Here is an 11,237-nt window from a genome sequence, read left to right on the forward strand (position 1 = left end):
TTTATTTATTTATTTATTTATTTATTTATTTATTTATTTATTTTACTGAAAGAAAGAAGAACAGTGGAATAGGGCTGTAGCTTGTTTTAACACACTCTACTTTCAGTTCCTGCAGTATTATGACATGTAGAAACTTCTTTGTCACAGCTGTGTTATCTTTCTCAAAGCTGTTTGATTGCAATAGCTGATGGCTGACATAAAATCACCTATATGCAGTGGATTACATTAACATTATTTGACAAATAGTGAATAGTGAAATTTATTCAGCTTTAGTGATTGAAATTTTCAGGCAGGTAGTTCTCTGAATCTTGAGTACAGAAAGAAATCCCCAAATACTCAAAGTATGCTATGAATCTCATGAGTCAGTGTAGGGATATTTGGCTGACCTTAAGGATTGAGTGGTCAGAAGTATCAGTGATTTACAGGCTGGTAAAGCAACATCCAGGTCTCTTTTCTTTATTGCATTTTAAAAGATAACATAGTGATAAAGAAAAAATTCTGAAGTTAAAAACAGTTGTATATATATGTATGTGCATGTACGTAAAAAGGCTACGTACTATGTTGGCCCACAATGTCATGTCATGGCCACAATGTCATGGCCACAATGTGGATGTAGGTTGCAATATTCTGTTTTTTGGGGTTTTTTTGTGTGTGTGGTTTTTGTTGTTTTGTTTTGTTTTGCTTTTTTTAACCATCTTATAGATGGCATTCAGATGAACTGGATGATTTTGGAGGTCTTCTCCAACCTTTGTGCTTCTATGATTCTATGAAACAAAGGTATGTGTGGTGTAAGGAAAAAATTGCATTCACTGGTATTCAATGATGCTTGGTGAATGTTTATGAAGAATAAACAGAGAATGTCAGCACAGTGGGGAAATGGGTGATGCATTTCAGCAATGGTAACACCGACAGTGGGTGACCTCCACTGATGCACACTTTAAAAAGCATAGCATGAAGGCTCTTGTCCATTGCTGTCAAAAACACATAGTTAATGGTGGTGACTGTTTGCTCTACCAAATTGTGTTATTGTACTCTTTGTATCTGTTGTAGTTTTCACAGAAATAAACAGGAGACATTAATTTCGGAGCAACTTAAATATTTAAAGCCCAGAAGAATAAACTACAAAGAAAGCACAAACTCATCTTTCTTTAAAAATCCTTACACACTTCAGTTTTCCATTTGCATATCTCCTCACGTCTTTTCTTCTCCCACACAGCTAAGTCTGCACTTTACAAAACTGCTGGAAAATACTGAATTATGCCTTTCTGTCTCCAAGTCTGCACCTGACACATAGAAAGGGATTTCTGAGAGTGATTTTTACTAAACATTTCCATCCATTTGACTCCCAAGCTTATAGGCATATTACCTACACATTACCGAGCTGCTGATTAGCATGACAAGTCCTCTCCCATCACATTGCACCACAGATCAGTGAAGGCCAGCTTCATGTGACCCTGTACAGAATGCCTCATGTACTGGGTGAGCAGGCACTGGAGAAATCTGCCTTTAAGGGCACTACGATCTCAGCCGCTGATAGATTAACAAGTTTGTCAACTGGAACAAGGAGGGGATGAAGTCATAGATTTAGGCTAGGAGTTCCCCAGGACAGGCTCTGACATGATTTTATTGTCATGAGCAATCCTAAAAGAAGTTTCAGCTGCCCCCAAAATGGATTTCACTATTATGCATTAGCCCATTAGAAGAATCTCAGTCAGCACGTCGGCTTTGAGATTGAAATGAAACATTGAAGAGGTGACAGTTCTGAATAAAAGTTATTACATATAAGGCATCTTAAGGAGATAAGAATACAATGTTGGTTTGACAGGCTTTGCTCTATTCTGTATCACCGGATCTTCTACTTATTTGAATTCAACACCTTTGCACAGTAGATGAAATCTGATGCAATACTGTCATCTGACTGACTGTGTTTGTTTTTCTCTGCTGCTAAGAACATGTGAATTGCCCCAGTCAGGGTCTGGTTGTACTGATCTGCATGGGGAGATCAAGGTTCCTCTGCACAGGGATCAAGGATGTTTCTTGGATGACTCATACACTTCTAAGGCTGAAGCTAAATACATTCAGAAAGAGAGATTTAACCTCTCCACGGGACAACTGAATGCAAAAGGTTTAAGTAGAGGAGTTCAGGTCTTATATATATATATGTATATGTATATATATAAATGTGAAGAACTGCAGTGCTCTTTTGACATGAAGAATTCCAGGGTGGGAACTCATTCTTCAATTTGGGCTGCTTTTTATCATGAGAAAACTCCTTGTCTACAGAGGAGGGGAAGACTGGAAAAAATTAGTGCACAGCTGCTTGTGTGCACTTGGGCTTAGTCATCGTTTGTATTTCAGTGTGTGGACTGACATCCAGCTCCTGCAGCTTCAACACAATGGGGCTCTGACTTCACTGAATATTGGGTCAGATGACAAGCAAGAGAATAAATATCAAATCAACATTAATTGAGGTCACCTATATTTTAAGTAATTACACAGCAGTATGAATGGCAACAGAAAACAAACATTGGAAGAACAGCAGTAAAACGACTTGAGGAAAGAGGATCTGTTCATTCAAACTGACGCAGTAACTGCTAGACATAGTTTTCAAATGAGCTGTCCCTCTTGAATTTAGCAAACACAATCTTTTGGTTTCACAGGAGAAGCAATTCCCATTGGAGCAGCTCTAGCCCAAGTTGCAGCAGAGAGGCTGACAATTCAGGCCCTTTTAAGGTCATTGCCGTTAAATTAGTCACTTGGAAACAGTATCGGCTTGTGAGACAATCTTTATAGTAGGTGAGAGCCTTTAAATTTTTATTAGAACAATTAGTTCTTTTATAAGTGCAAAAACAAAATTAATCATTGTGGTAATACAGCATTAAACAACTCCCTTGGTTTCATGCAAGCACAGAGTTATCATAAAGTTTTTTTGTTTGTTTGCCTTGGACAGGGAGCATGGATATGTCTTTTTCCTCTCAGTCTGCAGCAAATTTTATAAGTAACCAAGTGCCTGGAGGCACAGATGTCTGAAAGCAGTGACTGGGTTCAGGAGGGAAACTTACCAAAAAGGGAATTCCTTAGCCTGTTTGAATTGTATCTCCTGCTTTCATCTGAATACACATACAGCCCCAATGCAGATTCCCATGAAACAGTGAAATGGCACATCCATATCCATATAAAAAGAAAAGCATAATTACAACCTGTTCCCTTCACTCTTTCTCTTTTCTCCTTCAAGACAAATTCTACCTGGATAAATATCATCTTGTTTCTTCATTTGCATTTTTTATGCCTTGTTTACCTTTTCATAGACAAGGTGGCACAGAGCAGCTTGTAAGTACTTTCTCAGCCTGTCTTTAACTGTAGCTGCAGAAGTTGTTTAAATTTTGATGTGATCTGTGCTTTTTTATGACTTTTTTTTTTTCCCTACAGAGCCATGTATAAAAATTTCATAATATACACAGTCAAATCACATGTACTGTACATCTTTATAGGCAAAAACTATAACAATCAATGGTTATAGGCATTGTTGTTGTTTAGCTGCAGATTAAAATACAATTTAACTACAGTATTTTGCTATGCATTTCTTCCTGATCTCAGTATAAGAGTGTGATCTTTTATCTCAGCTACTTCATAGCGAAGTCTGGCATTTCAGCTCAGTCTTCAGGTGAATATTAACTAAATAACCATTCATCTTTCATCATTCAGCTGCCAAAAAGCATAGTCTCTGATCTCACATATTCTGACATTCGTTCTAACTCTACAATTAGGAATTAAATTTGATTAACAAAATTTGTAAACATAAGCATATGTGTGTTTCCACATTCATGATACAACGAAAGTATGTATTATACTTCTAGAAGATACTGCTATTTGAGGATTAAATTCAAGCAGTCATTTAGCTTCATTTTAAGGAACCTTTATGAAACAACCAAATTGCAATAAAAGTCAAAGCCAAAACATCATACTGTGAAAATAGCAGTGATATTGCCAGTACATTTAAATATTGCACTGATATGAAGTATCTCTGTGTACACACAGAATTTAATAATTTAATTTTAATAATTGCACTATTGAGATTTCAGGATGGGATTCATTTTATTTAACCACAGAAGTCTACAGATTATTTAGTCACTCAACTTGCTTTATAATTTTTGGAAAGAAATAGCACTTGCAAGGACAAAATCCACAGTATTGTTTGGAGAGCAATAGTGAATATACTGACTTGTAATAAAATAAGTATCTGAGGTCTTCCTAGACACCGCCAATGTACTTATCCACATATTATCAAAAAGGTCCTACCTTTATTGACTAGATATTTTAATACATTTCACAACCTTTGCAAGAATGGCTAGCAGTCTATATTGACGTCTGTTATTCTTTGTCAGAATCTTAATTTAGTTTATGCTGGTTTTTGCTAAAAGGAAACATTGACTTTAATGCTGTATTACTGTTCTCTTGGCACATTTCTGTTTAAAACATCCCCTTTTTCACTGCTTGTTCCAATTTGGTGTAACAGTACTTTGCCACGTTACATTTCAATAACTAGCAGTGATCCTTGTTCAATTCTGACATTTCCAAAATGGACTTCTCAAATCTTTTTCCTCATTTAATATCTGTGTTATTTTGATGTATTGTATCAGTCTTCTGCTGAGTCTTCGACTTGTTTCAGTACCACAGGTTATCTCAGAAACTCTCAATTTACTTGAAGTATCAGAGTAGGTGTAACAAATTTCTGTGTGCTATGCTCCTATATCACCAAGTCTACAATGACATGGATATATGTATTATGGGCCAAGAAAGAGACTTGATCTCAACATGATCAAAGTATCTGACATCACTTACTACATTCTCAGGACCAGTTCCTAGAACAGAAAATAAGAATGATTAGCAGTTAATTTTATAGTGCTATCGCTCCACTGAAGTCATGAAACCTGTGTACTAGGTGTACTAGAGAAAATGGAGATGTTTGTTAATATTTGCTGATTAACAGAAATATTACAGAAATATTGATCATCAGAAATATTACAGAAATATTACAGTTCTCTTTGTACTTCTCTATAGTTCTGAAGAAAATGACCGTTGATTTCCTCTGTTTAAGCTTTGTGTATCCTCACAATTACCAAATGCCAGGCTTGCTTGCATGTTTGGAATATGTGATTTTGAATTAACCGCACAATTTATAATTGCAGTTATAAAAATAATCAATTTTTATTAACCATTTACTGCATTTATTTTTATTTTTTTTATTTTTTTCTAAAAGAATCTGTGAATTTGATGCTATAAGTTTCCGGAGCCAGCAACTTTGAGAATTGACTCTTCATCTGTTAGCATTCCAGAAAGCTGGAATATTTCCTACAGCTTTAGACTGGTTAGGAATTTCTGGGAACTGGGACTTTAAAGTGTTTTCATCACTCAGAACTTTTTCACTTACATATATCTTTGAAAACCTGTATGAACAAGGTATACTAAACTCAGTAAAATTATTTGTTTACCTTCTTCTTTAATGTTTATCTATTACATTTATTCCCTTGCAGAAGCAAATTCATGACATTTCCCAGCATTACCGATGTATAGCTTCTTTAAAGCTACAATGTTTGCATTTCATATCCTCATTTCAGAAATAAATAAATAACTATTTAACTAGATAAATAAATAAATAGAGTACTGCATCTGTTTTCATTTTGATCAAGCACATGTTCTCAATATAGCTGACCTGGGGCATTTGTTGTAATCCCAGATCATGGCTTCTTGCTTCTGGTTGCATACTATTATATATTAACTGTTCTGGTAATACTTTACAAGGCAAAGCATTATTAGGATCTGTTATTATGTATTCCTACAGCCTTGACTTACTGAGCTGAAGGTTGATTCTTATGCTGTTTTTAGAATAAGAAGTGTTCTAAACTTGGGCCAACCTAAACCTGCCTACCTGTAGCTTAATGCAGTAGAGCAGTTTGCAAGAAAAGTTATGTATGTGTTAGAATTCAGTACTGGTTTGGTAAATCAGCAATAGAAGTTTGCTCTCATTTGATAGCAACATTTTGATCTACTCAATTAGCCATGTTAAGTGAGAAATCAGTCTTGAGCTCTATTTCATGTCAGTTGCCAAATGTAATTGATCTAAAGCTCACCGAGTATCAGTCATTACAAATTCATCAATATTATATGTTCACATATTGCTGAAGATGCAACGTCAAATGAAAATAATGTTGAAAGAACTTGGAAGAAGTCATAAGGATATGCAAGTATGAAGCACATTTGTCTGACTATGAGGTAAAGACAAGAGTATGAGTGTGGTGTAAAGAAGCTGAATATCTGGAGCTATATTGAGTTTGCTCTTTTAACACGCTGTTGGAGGAACTCTAGTAATCAGTGTTGTCTCATTTGTGAAAATAACATTGTAAAGCAGATTACAGCTGTCAGTTGACTCTCTCAATTATGAAATAGTCTTCAGAGACCAAGAAATGGAACCATGCAGTAAATGACAACTTAGCACAGATTATTAATCAAATTTATGATCTTATTCTGCAATTTCTGAAACTGAAGAGTTATTTGTGAATTCATTGCACTCATTGTTCTTAATTAGAATCATATGTGAAAAAAAGCTAGCTTCTGGGCACCAGCTGATATTACTTGCCCTTTAGTGAATCATGTAAGACACATGATCAGTGCATGTGTTCTTATGACTGAATGCAATTTATCTTATTAATGATATGCATACCATTCAAGCAGACAGAAAATTTGAGCTGAAGCAAGACTTTTGTCTATTAGTGGAGAAAAATGGTGATCAGAATATTCTTAAGTTTAATAAGTTTTTTATAACCTAGCAGAAATTGTCAACAACATATAATATTGGACAGCTTAGTCGTTTATTCTCAGCCTGTTTTTATGTAGAAGAATGTATTTTGCTGTAGATAAAAGGACTTATTCATGTGGTAAGATTAGTATACATGTGTTGTCTGTGTTATTATTCACTTTTACTAAATACTGAATAGCTATTGAAAATTATTTATCCTTTCAGCTCCTCCAGATAGCCTAACCAAATTGTTCAGTTTTCCTACAGTGGAGAATGTATTATGATATGGAACACCCATGACAAACCAGGACAAACTGACACTAAGTTTGTAATGTTCCTCAGACACAGACACTTTTGGACTCTGTTTTTTTAGAACTGGGATAACAGTAAGATATCTAAGCATCTATGCTGAGCAAGCCTCTGTTGTCTTGGATCCTGGCTCAGACACACTTGTAAGCTGAAGGGAACCTTACAGAATAAAAAGTTTCCATGTACTCAGGGAGTAATGATCTTTTTCAGATTTTTTGCATTAATGGATTTTGAGAGGGCTGTGTAGAGCATCAGCGCATATTTAAATAGTAACTGTAGATATTAATTCTCATTGTTCATAATCCATGTCTGTCTGTCAGAAAAAAGAAAAAAAATTACATATATAACTATTTATATGAAGTCTACAGTTTTCATTTCATATGACAAAAATACTACAATAGCCTTATGAAATATAATAAATTCCAGTTATCTTATAATATAGCACAAGGCACATGTAAAGCAGAGAATTATACAAACATTATGAGGCATTCAGATCCACAGTGCAAAGAAAAATGATATTAAATTTTCACGTGTGATTTAGATTTGAAATTCTTTCCTGAGATGAAGACATTAATATTTTGTAAAAGTAAAAGGTCGTTTATCAGTAGCATTCACAGATTGTCAGTAAAAGATAATGCTTCCCTAGTGGACACGATTTTTTTACAATATGCCTTCCACATACTAATGAAATCCCCAGAAAGCAATGGTTGGTTCTGTAGTTTCCTAGATAAAGGGAAAAAGAGGACTTGGGAGAATATTTTGTGGTGAATAATGCATATGATTTATTTCACTCCCTTTTCTGCTTGCAAAAGATCAAAAAAAAAAAGCATTTAAATTTCAAATTTTTTTTAATAGATTTGTTTGTAATTCAGAAATGCTCAGTAAGCACTTAATGTTTTCTGTTGTTAGTTAATCACCTACATCACAGTGTAGTGGTGACTTAAGAAGTGTGATGTTCTTTTGTTTTCCTTCATGAATGACTTAAGGACCTTACTTAGGAATAAATAAATGTCTACCTGAATTTTTTAAAAATATATATTTTTATGACTATTATCACAAGCCCCAGAAATACAACTACCAGCTGCAACACCTTATGGCTGTTCTTTCTCATCTGAGGAATGCTTTTTAAAGTTCCCAGGAGGTACAGATGTTTTTCATTAATATAGATAACTTGGAAGCCTCATCCAGTGGTAATAGAGGAGCTTATTTCTTGGGCAATAATAGCAAAATTAATTGGGTATTTTTTTAATGATAAATTTCCTTCCTTGAGAAATTCCATGTTGTGAAAATGGGAACTTCCCGCAGTAATTTAGCAGTTCCAAAGAAAGCAGAGCCTGGAAAGGGATAAAAGGGATAAGGAGGAGAAAAAAAAAAGACTGACCATGTACCAAGAGCCTAACAGTTAGCTCGCTCAGAGCAAAATAGGAAATACTGCAGGTTGTGGTTCTGCTTCTTCCAGACCAAGATCTGCTTCCTACTGAGAATCCCAAAATAGTGTCTTTCAAGTCAGTACAGATTTGCAAGTATGTCTTTCCCACTTTTTCCTGCCAAAGATGCGCTGCTTTGAATAATTATCTAAATGTTTGTCATATGAAAGTCGTTAAGGTCAGTAATCTGTATCCCAGGAGAATAGTTAAACTTCCAGACAGCTTTTAGTTCTGCAAACTGTATTTAGGTGTTCTTATTGGAACTTCTCCATTTTTGATAAATGTATTTGGCACTTGACATATCAGCTGGTTTCAAGAAAAACAAAACAAACAAGAAAACAAAGAAAAGTAATTTGGTATTCTTACCTCTACTCTTCATTGGCATTTTTATTTATTTATTTATTTATTTATTTTATTATCCACCTTAAGCATCATGTCAGACAAGAATGTCATGCTCATTTAACAATGCTAGGAAACAGTAACTTAAAAAAAAAAAGCCAACCAAACCCAAAGTCAGCAAGACCACAACAACCAACCAAATAAACCACAAAACTAATTATAATACCAGTGATAGTGAACAGAGCCTTCATTTTTTTTTTTTTTTAGATGCAGAGCTGACTACAATGAATCCCAATGCATTTAAATATCTCCAGTATAGGTAAAATCTGCAGGTATACTTTCTTCAAGGAATACTGAAAACGTATCAGCTATAACAAGACTAATACCTAATATCTGTAAGTTCCCACCAGAATAAGACCTTGTCTAAGATCACTTAATCACTGTTTCATTAATGATGAAACATTTATGTATACATTTTAAGCTATGTATATCCTTTCATTCTGGACTTCTCAGGAACAAAGACAAATAATTTCCATGTGCTGTAATGCTTAAGTTTGACTATATATTGCATAAGATGCACATGTATACTCAAAGCAAACTGAATTACAACTCCGCTGTTTAGTTTTTCAAATAGAAAGTCAAAGAGCTTGAAATAGCTAGCACATCAGTGATTGAATCACTTATCCATCATAGTCTGTCTGTGAGAGTACCTGTTGTTCAGCTTCCATAGAATAATTATTCAAAATCGTATTTGACTACATTTCATAGAATAATCTTTAAAAATCCTATCTGATTATGTTCTTCATTAAGTCACTATTACAATTTGTGTGAATACATACAAGCAGATACAAAGCTATGTAAATATAGACATTTTTTGGTTCTTGTCTATTTTTTATTCCCCCATGTGACAAAAGTTGCTAAAGTACATGTGGTATTCAAAGCAATCTGTTTTTGAACTAGAAACTCCACAGGCATTGGGTCATTGCTGTAGATGAAGGTCTTCCATCATCGTTTTATACTATAGTTGTTTTACTTGAAGATAAAATAACAGGGAATTAATACCAAACAAAGAGGGTGCTGTCATTTTATGTGTGGAGTTTTGCACTGATTTAGTATGTGAATATTTGTGGTGATTAGTATTTACAATTGTAATGAGTGTCTACTCTAAAACTTCCATTTTGATTACTGAAGGACAGGTAATGACTAATGAATATATCACATAAGATTATATTTTCAAATAAAGGATATTCATGTTCTTTCCAGTAGTTCTAAAATGCTCATATTGGTTCTTCCATGTGAAATCATTACCTGCAAAATGAAATTACAGTTCTTTCTTTAGTTCAGTGTGTCCAGGATTTTTTCTTACATTCCTGATAGTGCTGACTGCACCCATCAAAGGCAGAGGCAAAGAAATGGAACTGACAATTTTTTTTATTTTTATTTTTTTTTCCTAAGGAAAATCAGAAGTCTCTTCACAGTCTTATTCTTTTTTCCCTATCGTGTAGAATTTCCCTGTCCTTGTGAGATAGTTTATTCCTTATGTCTTAGTATCAGATTTCCAAAATTCCAGCACTGACCTCGATGTCATTCCCCCACAACAGAATATCTTGGCTACGTGAAGAAAATCTTGATCACAGTTTCTGAGAGATGTTATACTGAAAGGTGGTATGTTTCTCTTTGTTGCACGATGGCATTTTGTTGTGTGAAAAACAATTAAAGCTGGAATACAGTTCTATTAAACACAATGAGAGGTTGACTACCTAATGTTCTGGGCCTTGTGCATTCATCTGTCTGTGTGATAAATGGGTGTAAACTGTTATTATTCTAACTTGTTAGCATGGTAGATCCACTATGCAGAATCTTAAGACACTGAAACAGGAACAGGGCCAAGGGTGATTGCTTGCTGAACCGCTTAAATAAAACATTAACAAATATAAGAATAAAAACAAAGTCAGATTGTTTCTCCTGCTCCACTGATATAGAGTGCATCCCCAGGTAAGCAACTGGCATTGTAAAAGAGAGCTGGAGAGTCTTGAAGTTTTAAGACAATACAGCTTCCCAATGCATATTGAAATGAAATCATAATAGTTAAAACAAAACAAACAAAGAAATTTAAAAAAAAAAAAAAAAAGCAAAAAACACTGGTTAAAGCCCTCACAATGTAGCTACTCCACCAAAAGCTATTTTCCCGTCCCCTCTCCATCATTTAAAAGATGAAGTGGAATTTTTAGTTTAGTAGATGGATCAGTTGAAAAATAAATGCTCCACAAGTATACTACTTCTCATGGTCAAGATACTAGAACTCTGAAGCTGATCTATGTAACACAAAATACAGATTCAATTTTAAGCGTCAGGTGAAAAGGAGA

The 11,237-nt window shown here is 34.5% G+C and overlaps 1 long non-coding RNA gene across 2 annotated transcripts; it reads left to right on the top strand.

The window, feature by feature from the left end:
* Positions 1-738: 738 nt before the first annotated feature.
* On the top strand, positions 739-10,969 carry LOC107308871. Of its 2 annotated transcripts, XR_004306412.1 has the most exons (4): positions 739-777; positions 2,661-2,796; positions 9,139-9,266; positions 10,473-10,969. It is a non-coding gene; the product is annotated as an uncharacterized LOC107308871 (long non-coding RNA). The 2 variants fall into 2 exon arrangements; XR_001552957.1 differs by having other exon boundaries at positions 9,139-10,969.
* Positions 10,970-11,237: the final 268 nt, after the last annotated feature.

Source organism: Coturnix japonica, chromosome 2 (genome assembly GCF_001577835.2).
Source record: "Coturnix japonica isolate 7356 chromosome 2, Coturnix japonica 2.1, whole genome shotgun sequence".
Lineage (NCBI taxonomy): Eukaryota > Metazoa > Chordata > Aves > Galliformes > Phasianidae > Coturnix > Coturnix japonica.